The sequence below is a fragment of the Rattus rattus genome, chromosome 4, assembly GCF_011064425.1.
Source record: "Rattus rattus isolate New Zealand chromosome 4, Rrattus_CSIRO_v1, whole genome shotgun sequence".
Taxonomy (NCBI): Eukaryota; Metazoa; Chordata; class Mammalia; order Rodentia; family Muridae; genus Rattus; species Rattus rattus.
This window is the reverse complement of record NC_046157.1, coordinates 87608913-87625382: the sequence shown is the minus strand read 5'-3', so window position 1 is coordinate 87625382 and position 16470 is coordinate 87608913. Positions and strand designations below refer to the sequence as shown.

At 45.5% G+C, this 16470-nt stretch overlaps 1 pseudogene; it reads right to left on the bottom strand.

The window, feature by feature from the left end:
• Positions 1-384, bottom strand: LOC116899177 (annotated as a pseudogene).
• Between the last annotated feature and the right edge of the window lie 16086 nt (positions 385-16470).

Below are 16470 nucleotides of genomic sequence, written 5' to 3'. Positions count from 1 at the left end.
TCAGGCCTTGACTGTGCACTTGCGCAGTGGGTACAGCCGCTCCTTCCGCTGCTGCTTCTTGGTCTTCGGCTTCTCTTCATGCTTGTGAGCCCGCAGCGCATGGCTCTTGTCTTCTTGGGTCGCAGGTCCAGGGGCTTGTACTTCTTTCCCTTGTACTTCTTTCCCTTCCTGAGGTTTTCCTTTTGAGTCTGATTAATGACAGTGAGGACACGGGCGATGGATTTGCGTACGACTCGTATCTTGGAGAGCTTGGACGCGGCGCCGCCTGTCACTTTGGACACGCGAAGTTGGGACAGTTCCACCTTCAGATCATCCAGTTGTTTCAACAGCTCCTCCTTCTTCTTGCCGCGCAGGTCCCGAGCCTTAATCTTGGCCATTGCTGCGCTGTTCCGGTTTGTGAGAATTTTATTGAGTATTTTTGTGTCAATATTTATAAAGGAAATTGATCTGAAGTTCTCTTTCTTTGTTGGGTCTTTGTGAGGTTTAGGTATAAGTGTAATTGTTGCTTCATGGAATAAATTTGGCAGTGTTCCTTCTGTTTCAATTTTGTGGAATAGTTTGAAGGGTATTGGTATGAGCTCTTCTATGAATGTCTGACAGAATTCTGCACAAAGTCTATCTGGTCCTGGGCTTCTTTTGGTTGGGAGACTTTTAATAACTGCTTCTATTTCTTTAGGAGTTATGGGACTGTTTAGATGGTTTATCTGATCCTGATTTAACTTTGGTACCTGGTATCTATCTAGAAAATTGCCCATTTCATCCAGATTTTCCAGTCTTGTTGAGTACAGGCTTTTGTAGTAGGATCTGATGATTTTTTTAATTTCCTCAGTTTCTGTTGCCATGCTTTCCTTTTCATTTTGTTAATTTGGATACTCTCTCTATGTCCCTCTGGTTAGTCTGGCTAAGGGTTTATCTATCTTGTCAATTTTCTCAAAGAACCAGCTCTTGGTTTTCTTGATTCTTTGTGTAGTTCTTTTTTTTTCTACTTGGTTGATTTCAGCCTTGAGTTTGATTATTTCCTGCCTTCTACTCCTCTTTGGTGTATTTGCTTCTTTTTGTTCTAGAGCTTTTAGGTGTGCTGTCAAACTGCTAGTGTATGTTCTCTCCAATTTATTTTTGGAGGCACTGAGAGCTATGAGTTTTCCTCTTAGCACTGCTTCCATTGTGTACCATAAGTTTGGATATGTTGTGCCTTCATTTTCATTAAATTTTAAAAAGTCTATAATTTCTTTCTTTCTTTATTTTTTCACCAAGTTATCATTGAGTAGAGCATTGTTCAGCTTCCATGTATATGTGGGCTTTCTGTCCTTTTTATCTAATTAGATGCATGGGATTATTTCAATCTTCTTATATCTGTTGAGGCCTGTTTTGTGGTAGATTATATGGTCAATTTTGGAGAAGGTACCATGAGTTCCTGAGAAGAAGGTGTATTCTTTTGTTTTAGGATGAAATATTCTATAAATATCTGCTAAATACACTAGGTTTATAACTTCTGTTAGTTTCTCTGTGTCTCTATTTACTTTCAGTTATGAGAGTGGGGTGTTGAAGTCTCCCACTATTATTTTGTGAGGTGCAATGTGCACTTTGAGCTTTAGTAGGGTTTCTTTTATGAATGTAGGTACCCTTGCATTTGGAGCATAGATATTCAGGATTGAGAGTTCATCTTGGAGGATTTTTCCTTTAATGAATATGAAGGGTCCTTCTTTATCTTTTTTGATAACTTTTGGTTGAAAGTCGATTTTATTCCATATTAGAATGGCTACTCCAGTTTGTTTCTTGGGACCATTTGCTTGGAAAATTGTTTTCCAGCCTTTTACTCTGAGGGAGTGTCTGTCTTTGTCACTGAGGTGTGTTTCCTGTATGCAGTGAAATGCTGGGTCCTCTTTACATATCCAGTCTGTTAGTCTATGTATTTTTATTGGGGGAATTGAGTCCGTTGATGTTGAGAGATAACAGTTGTTTCCTGTTATTTTGTTGTTAGAGGTAGAATTATGTTTGTGTGTCTCTCTTCTTTTGGGTTTGTCACAAGGAGATTACTTTCTTGCTTTTTCTAGGGTGTAGTTTCCTTCCTTGTGTTGGAGTTTTCCATCTATTATCCTTTGTAGGGCAGATTTGTAGAAAGATATTGTGTAAATTTGGTTTTGTCATAGAATATCTTGGTTTCTCCATCTATGTTAATTGAGAGTTTTGCTGGATACAGTAACCTGGGCTGGCATTTGTGTTCTCTTAGGGTCTGTATGACACCTGCCCAGGATCTTCTGGCTTTCATATTCTCTGGTGAGAAGTCTGGTATAATTCTGATAGGTCTGCCTTTATATGTTACTTGACCTTTTTCCCTTACTGTTTTTAATATTCTTTCTTTGTTTTGTGCATTTGGTGTTTTGACTATTATGTGACAGGTGGAATTTCTTTTCTGGCCTAACTTATTAGGAGTTCTGTAGGCCTCTTATATGTTTATGGGCATCTCTTTCTTTAGGTTAGGGAAGTTTTCTTCTATAATTTTTTGAAGATATTTACTGGCCCTTTAAGTCGGGAATCTTCCCTCTCTTTTATACCTATTATCCTTAGGTTTGATCTTCTCATTGTGTCCTGGATTTCCTGGGTGTTTTGTGTTAGGAGCTTTTTTGCATTTTACCTTTTCTTTGATGGTTGTGTCAATGTTTTCTATGGAATCTTCTATCCCTGAGATTCTCTCTTCTATCTCTTGTATTCTGTTGGTAATGCTTGCATCTATGACTCCTGGTCTCTTTCCTAGGTTTTCTATCTCCAGGATTGTCTCCCTTTGTGGTTTCTTTATTGTTTATATTTTTAGATCCAGGACGGTTTTGCTCAATTCCTTCACCTATTGGTTGTGTTTTCCTGTAATTTTTTTCTTTTTCTTTTTTTCAGAGCTGGGGACTGAACCCAGGGCCTTGCGCTTTCTAGGCCACTGAGCCAAATCCCCAACCCCTGTCCTGTATTTCTTTAAGTGAGTTATTTATGTCCATCTTAAAGTCCTCTAACATCATCATGAGTTGTGATTTTAAATCAAAATCTTGCTTTTCTGGTGTGTTGAGGTACCCAGGGTTTGCAGTGGTGGAGGAACTGGGTTCTGGTGATGCTAAGTGGCCTTAATTTTTGTTGTTTAGGTTCTTGCCCTTGCACCTCACCATCTGCTTCTCTCTGGTGTTTGCTGGTCTTGCTGTCTCTGACAGTGGCTTGACTCTCCTGTAAGTCTGTGTCAGCACTACTTGGAGAGTGGGATCTGGGTCTAGAGAGCTGTGGCACAGGATCAGCTCAGGATGCAGACAGAAACTGGAAGTATCCTGTCCCAGAATGTTCATCAGTTCCTGTGTCCTGAGGGCTCCAGGCTGGATCCTCTTGGGCCAGGAATGTGAGCAGAAGTAGTGGTCTCACCTGTGTTCTCAGAATCGTTCACACTTCTGAGAATCCAGCTCTTTCCCCATGGGATGTGGGTACAGAGAGCTGTGGCACAGGGTGGAGAGCTCCAGGTGCAGGTGGAAACTGGAAGCTCGCTTGCTTGCTTGCTTGCTTGCTTTCTTGCTTTCTTTCTTTCTTTCTTTCTTTCTTTCTTTCTTTCTTTCTTTCTTTCTTTCGACAGGGTTTCTCTATGTAACCCTGACTGACCTGGAATTTGCTCTGTAGACAAGGCTTGGCCTGTTTCTGACTTCTGAATACTGAGATTGAAAGCGTATGCCACTACTTCCCAGTTAAAGTGAAATTTTTAAAAAAGAAGAAAATGTAAGATTGTCTTTCCTGTTTTCAGTTCTAGTGACATCAAAAGCCTAGACCCATTTGAGGTCCAAGGGAGAAGTATGACTTGTTTTAGATAGAGTGACTTTCCAATCTAGAGTCCAGATTCTGATCTGGCATTGGACCCAGGTCAGGACATGAAGTGGGGAGATCTGACCTCTGGCCTATAAGATGAGGCAGAAGGCTGCCAGCTTCCCTGATGGACTGGAACTGGGCAGACAGGCTTCTGCCTAGATGGGAGGGAGAGAAGAGTGGGGAGGTCAGCTAACAGGATCCACTGTCCTGCAGAATGACCTACTCTTGGGCACACACCTCTTTGACCTCTGCATCCACTCTGGGTCTTGGTGGACCTATCAAGTTCATTCTTCCACCTAGTCATTCTTGGAGAGGGATCCTCAGTGATGGCAATTGCTGGGCCTTGGTGTAGCCTGTGTTAACTGCCCCTTCCAGAATATTCCATATGATGTTGTTACTTCTATTAAATTCAACTCTGGAAATTCGTATTCTAAAGTTTCAAATTGGGTTGGAGGAGGGAGAGGGTTAGAGAAAGAGAGCGCCTTGCAAACAGAGACAGCGTCTTTTGGTAACCATGGTGATTAGCCTGGTAACAAAGATGTTCTGTGTGGAGTTTTCCAGCCTGGGGACTGTGTGGGCAGTACAGTGCACCTGTCTAATGATGGAAAGAAGCAACCTTGGGCTGCACACGTGAGCATTAGACTCTCTGAAAGGGTTAGGGGGCAGGCTTGGTCTTGACATAGCAGTGTTCAGAGTGGGGCTGTTAGGTCCGGTGGCTCCCAAGTTGGTAAAGGATGGCCAGTGGGCAGCTCATCCTTTGATGGGTTGTAGTGGGTAAAATCTAGGAGGAGAGGCTTCGTGTCTTCCTGTGTGTCTCCATGTCCCTCTGTCTGTCTGCTTGCTGTCTCAAAAAGCAACAAAAAACTTATGGAAGCCTCTCACCTAGTTCACAGTGCCAGGTTAAGTCCCACATGGTGGCTCTGAGATTGTTCTAGAATGATACAAAATTGCGTTCCAGGAAAGGTGAGGTGAGAGGTTTAAAGGGTTGACTCTGCTGGTATTGTGACTTCCTGTGTAGCTGCTCATTAAAGATGAGCCTGGTGTGGTGGTATATGCCTTTAATCCCAGAGGCACAACCAGGGCAATGCCAACATAAATTAAAAATAAACATTTAAAAATCTGGTGACTAGGCAAGTGCACACATGCCTCACACATCCTTCCTCCCCCCAAAATGGAGCAGATGGACATGTTACACAGCCTCCCCTGGTGCTGGTGAGATTGTCTCCCCGAGGCCAGCAAGATGGCAATGCAGGGAAAGACACTTGTCCCTAAGTCTAATGACCTGGGTTTCATGGTGACGGGAGTGAACTGACTCCCATATCTTTGACCTCTGACCTACCTAGGAGCTCGTGTACCCATACATACATGCACAAAATAAAATACATGTAGTTTTTAATTTAAAAAATGAAAGAGTGGGTCCCTAGCCCTTCAGGAAGAGGTGGAGGCCCTAACCAGGTGGGGTTGGGGATGGGGAGGAGACCCAGTTGGACGGGTGCAGGGACATCATCAGGTCCTGTGGCCATTCCATGACCCTGAAGGGGGCTTCATAGATGAGGTGAGGACAGGTAATCAGGGCCTGTGTTGGTGGGGGTGAGGGAGATGAGGGCCATCTAATATCCCTGGTGTCTGGTTGTCTTTACGCCTGCCACTGCTGTAAGGGGGGCTCTGTAGAATCAGGGTTCAGAGAGTGATAGTGGGGGTTGGGGAACCAACAGAAAGGCAGACATATGATGACAAGGAGAGAACCAGGCAGCATAGGGGCACAGGAGGTAGACAGGCTAGACTGGAGGAGACTGGGAGACACAGAGACAGAAAGATGAGAAATAGGCAGTTAGGGATGGGAGAAATGGGGGATGGAAGAGAGATGGAGGATGGGAAAGATGGGGGGGGTCGATGTCATTATGCAGACAAGTTAGGTCAAAGCCATGATTGGATAGTAAAAAAATAAGGCGGGGACAAAGCTTTTGTAAGGCGGGAGAGAAGGGGAAAAGAAGAATCAAGATGGAGACAGGAAAGGGTGACCAGATCTGAGTGGTCTTGAATTGCCAAGGCAGCTGGGAGGGATTTCTGTAGGCAAATTTATCTTATCTAGGTGGGCGCTTTACATCCTAATCAACTGATTGTAAGTTTATTGTGTAGATGTCGAGCCTCTGTTGGGCTGGAGTCATAGCTTGGTGGTTAAGTTTATTGTGTAGATGTACTGTGGATTGAGAATTTAACATATAAATCTGATTGTTGGGTTACAGTTTGTTAAGTCTTGATTTTACCAGGTAGTTGAGAGTTTATACTTTAACTACCGGGGGTCGGGGGGAGATTGCTGGGAGCATGGGCAGAGTCTGCGATAGGCCAGCCCACCGGACTTCTAGAGCTCTGACTTTACTGGGTAGCTGGAACCAGAGAGTTTGAGGCTAGCAGAAAGTCACTGGGAGAGATACTAATCTGAGATAAACTAGCGCTAGTTCCAATCGCTGGCTGGAACCGGAACTAGCAATGGGGATAGGAGAGAGACGGGGTCAAAAGACAGATGAGAGAAACACAGATGAAGAAACACAAAAATTGGAAGAGATGACAGCCAGAGAAAGAGAAAGATGGAGGAGAGAGAGAGAGAGAGAGAGAGAGAGAGAGAGAGAGAGAGAGAGAGAGAGAGAGAGAGAACCATGTAGCCCAGGCTGGCCTCCACTTCACTATGGAGCCAAGGACAACCTTGAACTCCTGTTCCTCCTGCCTCAGTCTCCTGAGAGCTAGAATGACAAGTGTGCACCCTACATCCAGTTTCCAGGTTCCACACAGGGTTCAGGGTTAGGGTGAGCACCCTTACCCACTGGTCATGAGCTCACCTTCTGTACCAACAGATTCTCCCAGATCCATCATCCTTTTTGTTCTACACTATGTATTTATTGTGTGTGCACAAGTGTGCCATGGTGCACACATGAAGGTCAGAGGACATCATACAGGAGTTGTTCTCTCAGTCTATCACATGGGCTCCAGGCTTTGAACTCAGACTTAATGGCAAGCTGCTTTTCCCATTGAGCCATCTTGCCAGCCCTCACATGTCTCTTGACATTTTCTATGATTACCACAGTCTCTATTCCCACCCATTACTGGCTTCTCCTCAGCTGTCAGAATGTCGTTTTCAGTGTCTGTTGTCCTCAGCAATCTTGGGTAGAGCCAGTCTTCCCAAGCTCCTTTTCCCTTGTCACCAGCACGCCCCAGAGCAGCCTCCACTAGTAAGTCACTTCTTTGATTTATGTTTTATTTATTTTATTGGTTTTTCCAGACAGGGCTTCTCTGTGTAGATCAAACTGGCTTCAAACTCACAGAGATCTGTCTGCCTCTACCTCCTGAGTGCTCAGGTTAAGGTGTTAGGGTCAATTGTTCACTGAAGAATGATACCCCAACTCAGATAGTATGCAAAAACGGGGGAGGTGTTATTCTGTAGCAGCCTAACATGCAGGGTTCTCCAATTTCAAGATGAACTACAGGGTGTGGAGTGACCTTCCATTGTTCTTGTGGTGGTTCCTCTGGGCCGCAACTGCTGGATCTTCTCTCCTGGCAGGCTTAACATGGGAGTGGTGTATTGATGTTTGGATCCTGTCCACCTTAACAACCACAGAGGCTTGTTTGGTGACCACTTTAGGGGCAAGGCTGTTGATGTTTCGGCAGTGGCCCCTTTTATAAACTTGGAAAGTCAGTCCCTGTGACGGCCTGGATTTTGACCAGAGGCACAGCTTGTGACTGTTTTCTATCACCTGAATTAATAACTTCCCCAGGAGCATCTACCACATCACCCCAATTTCCTCATTCGCTTTCCCTGGAATTGCAGGAATATTAATTTGAGTACCTCGTTGTTGTAAAAAAAAAAAAATCCCTTCCCTGTAAGTTTATGGGTATGTCTCAACTTCCCTGTTTGTCTTTCTGGACCCACACAGGTCCATCTGACACTTTGTCTTATTTGTGATAATTTACCAATTCCTATATGTGTAGGGGGTAAAAGACAGCATTTTTATAATTTTACAGCAACAAACACCATTCATTTGTACCACTAATTCAGGTTTCTGATCACTGACCATTGTTTGCCAGAATACAAGTTTTCTGGTGTTCCTAAAGCCCCCGTTCTTTCAACAGGAGCAGCATTGCCCTTGATGTCAGGAAATTAACAATTGAACAATTCTATCCCATTCCAATTTGCATCTCCTTTTTCACATTTGCCATGATTTTTATTTCTTCCTTGTTATCCTCATCTTCTACACCTGGATATACAATAAATCCTTGAGAAGTTAATTCACTTCTTCCCAAGATTATTCCCACTGTCCCTGAGGGTAAGGAACCATGCATACCAGTAGTTAACCAATAACATTCTCCTTTGGGGGATAATGTAAGAGAGGTATCTATGGCCAGCTCCAAAGCTGCACTTCCTTCTCCAGAAGTTCAGAACTACCTAATTTTGATTTTCTTGCCTATTTGGTACTCCTGACTGACCAAAGGAAAAGGAACCGTTTTATTTGCTGTGGAGTCTCAAGCTGACAGTCCCTCAGTTTGTTTCCTGAGAGTAAGAGGTTACCTCGCACATCTGTCTCAGACCAGCAGTCCTTAGACCAATGTCTGCCCTTTCCACAATGGCTGCAAAACCCTGGAAGCCTTTGTGGTCACAGTGACCAGAGCCTGCTCGTTTTCATCTATGATTATTATTTTCTCTAGACTAAATGTATCTGTTATTTTGAACTCTGGATCTTTTAGCCTTACAATGAAAACATTGAGCATTTTGATTCCTTGTATTTCCAGCTACGATTTGCCCTGTGATATTTGCATTATACTTTTGAGAACCAATACCAGCTGTTTCCCTTATGCATTCATCTACAGGGGCTCCACATGCTTTTAATGGTCTGATCACTCTCTTACATTCAGTGTTTCATTCTCAAAGCCAACATTTTATCAATGACTGTCTGGTTTTAGGGTCTGATATGGCTTTATTCACAGCTGAACTCATCCTCTGTGAGAATTCTGTAAACGCTTCTCCAGAATCCTGTATTATTTTAGTAAAGTAGGTAGATTTCCCCCCCAGGTTCCTCAACCAAATCCTAAACTCTTTCTTAAGATTTATTTTTATGTATGTGAGTACATTGCAGCTTTCTTTTCAGACACACCAAAAGAGGGCATCAGATCTCATTACAGAAGGTTATGAGCCACCATGTGGTTGCTGGGAATTGAACTCAGGACCTCTGGAAGAGCAGTCAGTGCTCTTAACCACTGAGCCATCTCTCCAGCCCCAAATCCCAAGCTCTTAAAGCAGTAATACAACATTGTTCAATTACACTATCATCAATCAGATCTGAGTTGTTATTCTTGTAAGTCAGCATAAGGCCCTTAACCAACTAGCTGGTTTTAGTAACATTTATTACCCTTGCTAAATTATGTTGTACTGGTTTTGTGTGCTTCCACCACAACCACTGTACTTGTTGACCAGCTTCTTGAACAGCTGAGACTAATCCCTTCCAATCTTGTGGAATCACCCTACCCTATGCTGTGTAGCCCCAGTTCTTTGACACAGTAAGAATATAAACTATACAAAAGAATAGATTCTCTAAAATGCTCTAAATCTAGCATTTCTATTGGTTGCCATGTTAGCTCATTATAGGCAGGACCACCATCATTAGCAGACACATGCTGCAAAAACACTAGGAAGGCTGAAGGTGCCTGTGTAGGCCCAAGCACATCCTCTAGTGATGCACTCTGTTGCACATTAACCCTTTGTGCCTGTGGCACCTCCTGCTCTTCCAGGCCCCTGGTCTCACTGAGGTGCTTTGAGCACCTGATGGTGAGAGTATGTGGAGCAGGGCAAGGTGGCACTTTACCTTCCAGCTTATTTTCTTGTTCTGGTTTGCCCTGGAGTTATCTGTATTTTGATGCTAATTCCACTGTCCCAAGGACAGCTGCCTAGTCACGTACTCCGGACTCCGGACGCAGGTAACTCCACCAGAACCTTCTCTCCATTTAATTTGTAAAATACAGGTGAGGGCAGGTACAGGTTAGAAGGAGGCCTGTCATTGGAGGAGAAGGAAGGATGGGCAGGAGAAAAGTTTGAAGGAAGAGGAAGAGACTGGAATAGAAGGAGGAAGAGACAGGAGGGACAGAGAGGGTAGCTGCATCAGAGAGAAAATGGAAGCTGACGTTAAGATTCCACTCTGTGGGGCTGGAAAGATGGCTCAGTGGTTCAGAGCACTGACTGCTCTTCCAGAGGTCCTGAGTTCAAATCCCAGCAACCACATGGTGGTTCACAACCATCTGTAATGGGATCCGATGCCCTCTTCTGGTGTGTCTGAAGACAGCTACAGTGTGCTCACATACATATAATAAATAAATAAAATCTTTTAAAAGAAAAGATTCCACTCTGTGCATTATGAATACACAAGTTGTTATGAATGTTCTTAAGGGATGGATGTGTACAGGGCTTTTTATGTCTAGGTGGGCAATTATATCTTATCAGTTGGGTCAAAGGTGTTGGGTGTAGGAAAGTGTGCGGCATCTGGGGACACTGGGCCACCTTGCAATTGGGATGTGTGTTTCTGGCATGGAAAACTGCCTTGGGAACTAGATAGGTAGAGAGATTGCTGATGGCTCAGAGAGAGGCCTTCGGCAGTGCGATTCAGGATGGAGCAGAGCAAATGAGAGGCTTTGCTGACCGAGTCTTAAGATATCCAGCAGATATCCTGGGGCACTGTGGTATGGACCTAGTGGGAGATAAGAGAGAGCGTTTTTATGTTTTATACTTTTACAACAACATTCTCTTTCCCTTTCACAGTTCACTACATGCTGGGCCTCACTCACCAAGCCTGAACTCTGTTTCCACTCTGGCTCCCTCTACTTCCCAAACGTTTTGACCTCCAGTCGCAAATTCTCTACGGGCAGAGCCAATTCTGAGATCTTTACGAGCAGTAGAGAATGGAGTGAACCGTCTGAATTTTCAGCTTTCTCTCCAAAGTTTTTCAGAATAGTATATGTAAACACTACAAAACAAAACCAAAAACCCCTTCTGGGAACATAGATTACCCAGCTGCAGTAGCTGCCATTTTGCCAGTCTTCTGAAGCAACATTGCTAACGCTCCATAGTCTGCCGTTTCCTCTACCACACTAGAAGCAGAGTTACCCATTATGCCTAAGCCATGTTGGGCACCACCTGTTGGCATAAATTTTTTACTTTTAATAAGGGCTCAACCTCTCCTCTAGCTCATACCCAGCAGAGGTACTGCAAGAGAAAAGTTACTATGATATGGGGGAAGTGGACCTGTTCAGCACTAGTCCTTTGGGGGTGAGCTTGATCTTCTTGGGCAGCAGTTCAGTCCTGTAGCAAACACCAAATATGACTTACCACCTGTAGACCAGTCCTCTAGGCGGGCAGACACCAGGCATGAACCAGCAGCTACAGTCCAGTCAAGTAGACACCAGGCATAAACTGGCAACTGTAGTTCAATCCTTCCAGCAAGCAGATACCATGCAGCTGTAGTTCAATCCTGAATAAACCGCCAGGATTGCCAACTGGCCTGAGGCGAGGCTGCTAACGTGGCCAGCTGCTGCAGGAACCCGAGAGCAGTTAGTTATTGGGCGAGTTCCTCTCAGTGTTGGAGTTATCACAAGTTGAGCTCACCAATGCTATGTAAGGCAAACCAATACATGCGTAGTGAGGTGGAGCAAACCAAACCCAAGCTCAGTGCTCATCTCCCATGGTCTGTGGAGTCACATTTATACTCCTTGATCAAGAGTCACATGTCTGCCATAGCCAAACATCTTCTCACCTGTGTCTGCTTCAGGAAAAGTCTTTCATGTGTTTTCTTTGCAAGACAGCCTTTCATCTGTGTGCCCCAGAAGAATAACATTTGGCATAACTAATTTTCCAAAGAACTAGAAGTTTCCACTGCAATGTACCCCAGACACGTGACCTCAAGTTGACAAAGTTCACCCTTCTTAGCAGATATTAAGCAGCCAAGTTGACTCAGCTCCTGGAGCAGGTGTCCTGTGGCCTTCTAGCAAGTCTCCAAGTCGGGGGCCCACAATACATACTGGAACACTGCGATTTGGGGTGCTTGCTGGCACTCACCCAAGTCCTCACACAATGTCTCACCAAAGATAGTTGGTGAGTTCTTGAATCACTGAGGCAGGGGTGTCCAAGTCAGTTGTTTGTTGGAGCTTCTCTCCAAGTCTTGCCATTCAAAGGCAAATAGAGGCTTTCGGGTTCTAGAGCTGCAAAGGCATCCTGCCTGTCAAGTACTGCTTACCTGTGTGCTCAGGAGGGAGGCTGCTCAGCAGGGTGGACAGTTAGAACTGTTGGGATGGATGTCTTCCACCCTCTTATCTTCCTCCCTTAAGTCCTTGACCAGAAGAATGGGAGTGCTCCATGCTGATTGGCAAGGAATCAGAATCCCTACCAACTAATGTGAGGCTGACCCCTCTTCTGGCTTCTCTGGGCATTGGATATTGCCTGATTTGGGCCGGGGTACCCCCAGCTTTTAATTGAACTAGAACTGGGGTCCAATGTCAGGAGAGTCCCATTGGATGGTTTTCTGCCCAGACATTGGGGACTTCTGCTAGGAACGTCTGGAGCAGCAGGCTTTGGGATGGGACTGGTTGAGGGGACAGTTTGTGGTGTTCTTCTGGGGACAAGGTCAGAACACGGATGGGCCACTGGTATTCAGCATTTCTGCTCCCTCTGGGCTAAATGGATTTAGGCTCTGATTTTGGTGAGGAGCTCTCTTCCCAGCAGAGGGTACAGGCATCCAGGGATGACCACAAATGAGTGGGTTACCCATCTCACTCCCAAGTCCACCTTTCTCTGGGTTGTCCGTGGATAGGGCTTGGTACTCAGTGCCCCTTGTACCCATGTTTTTGATTTGACAATGGCCTCAGGGGTTGTTTCAAAACAGAATGTTGTGCCCCTGTATCCACCAGGTTTTCCGTCCACCTTTGTGGTTACCCAGAGATCATGAAGGAGTGCTGAGCCCTGACGCTCTCAGTCATCTAGTTCTTCTAATTTCAGAACCTTTAGGCCCTCTCTTTGCTAGTTCTTAGGGCACTCATGCTTCCAATGGCCTTTTCCCTTGCAATAGGTTCATTGGTTCCTCTTTAATGGAGGACGGGTTTTTCCTTCAGTGGGCCTGGCTTACTTTTGCCCTTGCCACAAGTTAGGTTTTTCAGCTCTCTTATCAGAATGGCTGAGACTTGTGGCAGCAAGTAGCACTTTCGCCAGTCCTCTGGTCTGTTGATCCTTGTGGGGAGGGGAAGTGTCTCCCAGTTATTGAAAGCCTTCTCAGGTATGGTTACTAACACAGTCAGTTGTTTAGCTGCAAAGCCATCCAGGTGCTGAAGCTTCAGGAGCAGCTTGGTTAACAAAAGCCATCTTCACAGCTGACTGGTGCTCTTTGGCTTCTGGGTCAAAGGGAATATAGGTTCTGTAGGCTTCAAAATGTCTGTCTAGGTATTCCCTGGGGGCTCTCCTCCTTTCTCTGCATCACTTGGCTCACCTGAGATAAACTCGTGGGCCATCTAGTAGCCTCTTGGAGGCCCCCATCAGAAATCCGGCAGTAGACCTAGAGCCTTCAGCAGTTCCCAGTCAGGTTGAGTCCAAGGAAAGGCTGAATGGATACCGGCCTGGATTTGAGCCCATTGGTTCCTGGAACCAATTTCTGGGCGGCTCCTAAGATCCTCCCTGTCCTCTGTTGTGAAGAGGACCTGGGGCAGCTGCTGACAGTCATCCCTTGTGGGCCAGTGAGTCAGATGATGAAATCTAGAGGACCTGTGAGAGCTGATGGTCTTTCTGAAAATAGAGGTTTCTGCAACTTCCAATTGTAAAGATCATTACTGGAAAATGGCACATACATCACAAACTGTCTCCTCTGAGCAGTCCTGTAGTCCTGAGGGGTAAGGCCCTCTGAGCATAAGGGCCTGAGTGTGAGGTAGACTACAAGTGGAGTCAGAAAAATCAGGGGAGTCAGGGGCTGCTTCCCCTTCTGCCTTCCAAAGTTGGGCAGGGGCAGTGGTAGCAGAATCTGCAATCCAGAGAGGGGGACAGAGATCCTCCTCAGGAGCAGACGTGGGAGCAAGGCAAGGGGCTGAGGCTGGCCCTCCTTTAGAAGAAGAAGAGACGGGAGTGGGGAGGGTGGTAACAAAAAAGGTCTCATGCAAACAGGGAGCTTCTTGGCCAGGTATTGCCACATGGTGATATATGGCACTTGGTCCTGATGGCCCCTGGCCTCATAACCTATGGTCTTCACCCTGTAATGGTAGGGAGATGAAAAGTTCCCTCCCCAGGCCATTCTACTTTATAAGTGAGCCATTTGGTTCTGAAAAGATGGCTTGTTTGCAGGAGGAACAACCAGACCCCAGTCTTCTGCAAACAGGCAAAAGTCCTTAAAATGGTTTAGGACTAAGCCCAGTGGGGTGCTCTGTGCCTGTCCCATCCTAGAAATCAAAGAAAAATTTGTAGTAGAGGACAAAAAGCACAAACAGAGTGCATGCAGACAGACACAGAAGGACAGTTCCAGGAAAAAAAATATAAAGGGTGTCTCAGATGGTCTTTCTCCCTGCAATGTGAGGCACACAGATCTACAGCCAGTTCTGAAATCAGCTAGGAACTAGGAAGTTCTCCTGCTTCTGGTAGGGGGTTGGAGTGTCCTCTATTGGCCCTGACCAGGTGACAAAATACAAGTTAGGTTTGTTGCTCTTGGCCTCTGTATTAAACCTGAAACAGAATTAAACCCAAAACAGAAACAGAAATGGACAAGACAAAAGACAACTGGGCGTTCAGACTTACAGATCAGTAAAAAAACATTCCACTATTCGGGTCAGATGGTGTCTTAGTTAGGGTCTTATTGCTGTGAACAGACACCATGACCAATGCAAATTTTAACTGGGTCTGGCTTACAGGTTCAGCGGTTCAGTCCATTATCATCAAGGTGGGAGCATGGCAGCATCACAGCACCCAGGCAGGCATGGTGCAGGAGGAGCTGAGAGTTCTACATCTTCATCAGAAGACTGGTAGTGGAAGACTGGCTTCCAGGTAGCCAGGACTACAGTGTACAAGCCCGTGCCCACATAACACACCTAGTCCAATGAGACCACACCTCCAAACAGTGCCACTCCCTGGGCCAAGCATATTCAAACCATGACAGATCTCCAGTAAATCCCAGACAAGTCCCCAAATGTAAGGATTTATTGTTCACCAAAGAATGACGCCCCAGACTTAAATAGGATGCAAATGCAAGGAGCATTTTATTCTTCAGAAGTCCAGCATGAGGGATTCTCTCATTCCAAGATGGGGAGACACCCAAGTGAGCTCACAGGCCTCGTCTAAAGCACATGAGGGGTTCTGGGGCAGGTGACCGTTATCTTATTCCATCTCTAGGGACATTCCATTTCTGGGGTGTGGAGGCTGGAAACTGTTGCTGATCCATTGTCCTTGTTTCAGGACAGGTGGCAGTGCAGCTTCTGACTAGTTGCTTGAAGCCTGCAGTTTTTTTTTCCTAGTAACTGTCTTGTTTGGGTTTGACTGGATTTGCCCAGTTTTTAGGCCTAGTCTCCTGGGCTGCCAATTTGAAGCCTGTCATGGAGTCAGCCTGTCTCTAGCCACCACTGCCTGGCTCAATTTACTTTTCATTACTTATGTGTGAGTGGAGGTCAGAAGTCAAACTCAGCTTTTGTTTCCATTGCTTTCCCGCTTTTAATGTTTGCTTACTTTTGTTATTTTGGAGTGTTACTGTGTAGCACAAACTGGTCTGGAATGCACAGAGATCCTCCTGCCTTCTTCTCCCTTTCTCTCCCTGTTTTGGTCCTGTGACCTCTGAAGTCTTCCTCTGCCCCCCCACTTCCTTTTCTATGGCCATTTTCATTTCCCCTCCCTATGGGCCCTGGCCCCATGCTATCTTAGTGGGAATGGGAGGGGTCTGGTCTGAGACAGGAGGGAAAGGGAAAGGGGGCAGCAGGCAGAGGAGCCAGAGAATGAGAGGAGCTAGAGGGAAGAGAGGAGACAGAACTATTGGAGAGGATCCAGAGAAAGCAGTGAGGACTCAGAAGACAGCCTCCATGCATGCCATGAGGTCCTGGGCAGGGAAAAGAAGGCCTTGCATAGCCATGTTGGCCACATATGTCTTGGAGGACCAGGTATTTTGTTTTATCTGTGGCCCAGGATGGCTTACAACTTACAACCACCCTTTTGTCTCAGACCTTTGAGTGATGTGGTGACAGGTATGCATTTACAGTAGAGAAAGGAGAACTGGTGTCCTACTGAGCACTCTGTTGCTGTGATAGTCCATCACTGAGGGAAGTCACAGCGAGAGCCTGGAGGCAGGAGCTGATGCTGAGGCCATGGAGGCTATTTCCCCATTGCAAGTTCAGCCTGCTTCTTTATAGAAAGAACCCAGGACCTCCAGCTCAGGGGTGGCACCACCACAATAGGCTGGACTCTCCCAATCAGTCATCAATCTGATGTGGGTGTTGTCTTAATTGAAGTTTCTTCTTTCCATATGACACTTGTGTGTATCAAGTTGACAAAACAACAAAACCCCAAACCAACCAACCAATAAAAACACCCTCCTAACAGATGTGTGTGAATTAACAACAAAGTACCCAGTTCTCTTCTGTGCTTTAATCAAAGGT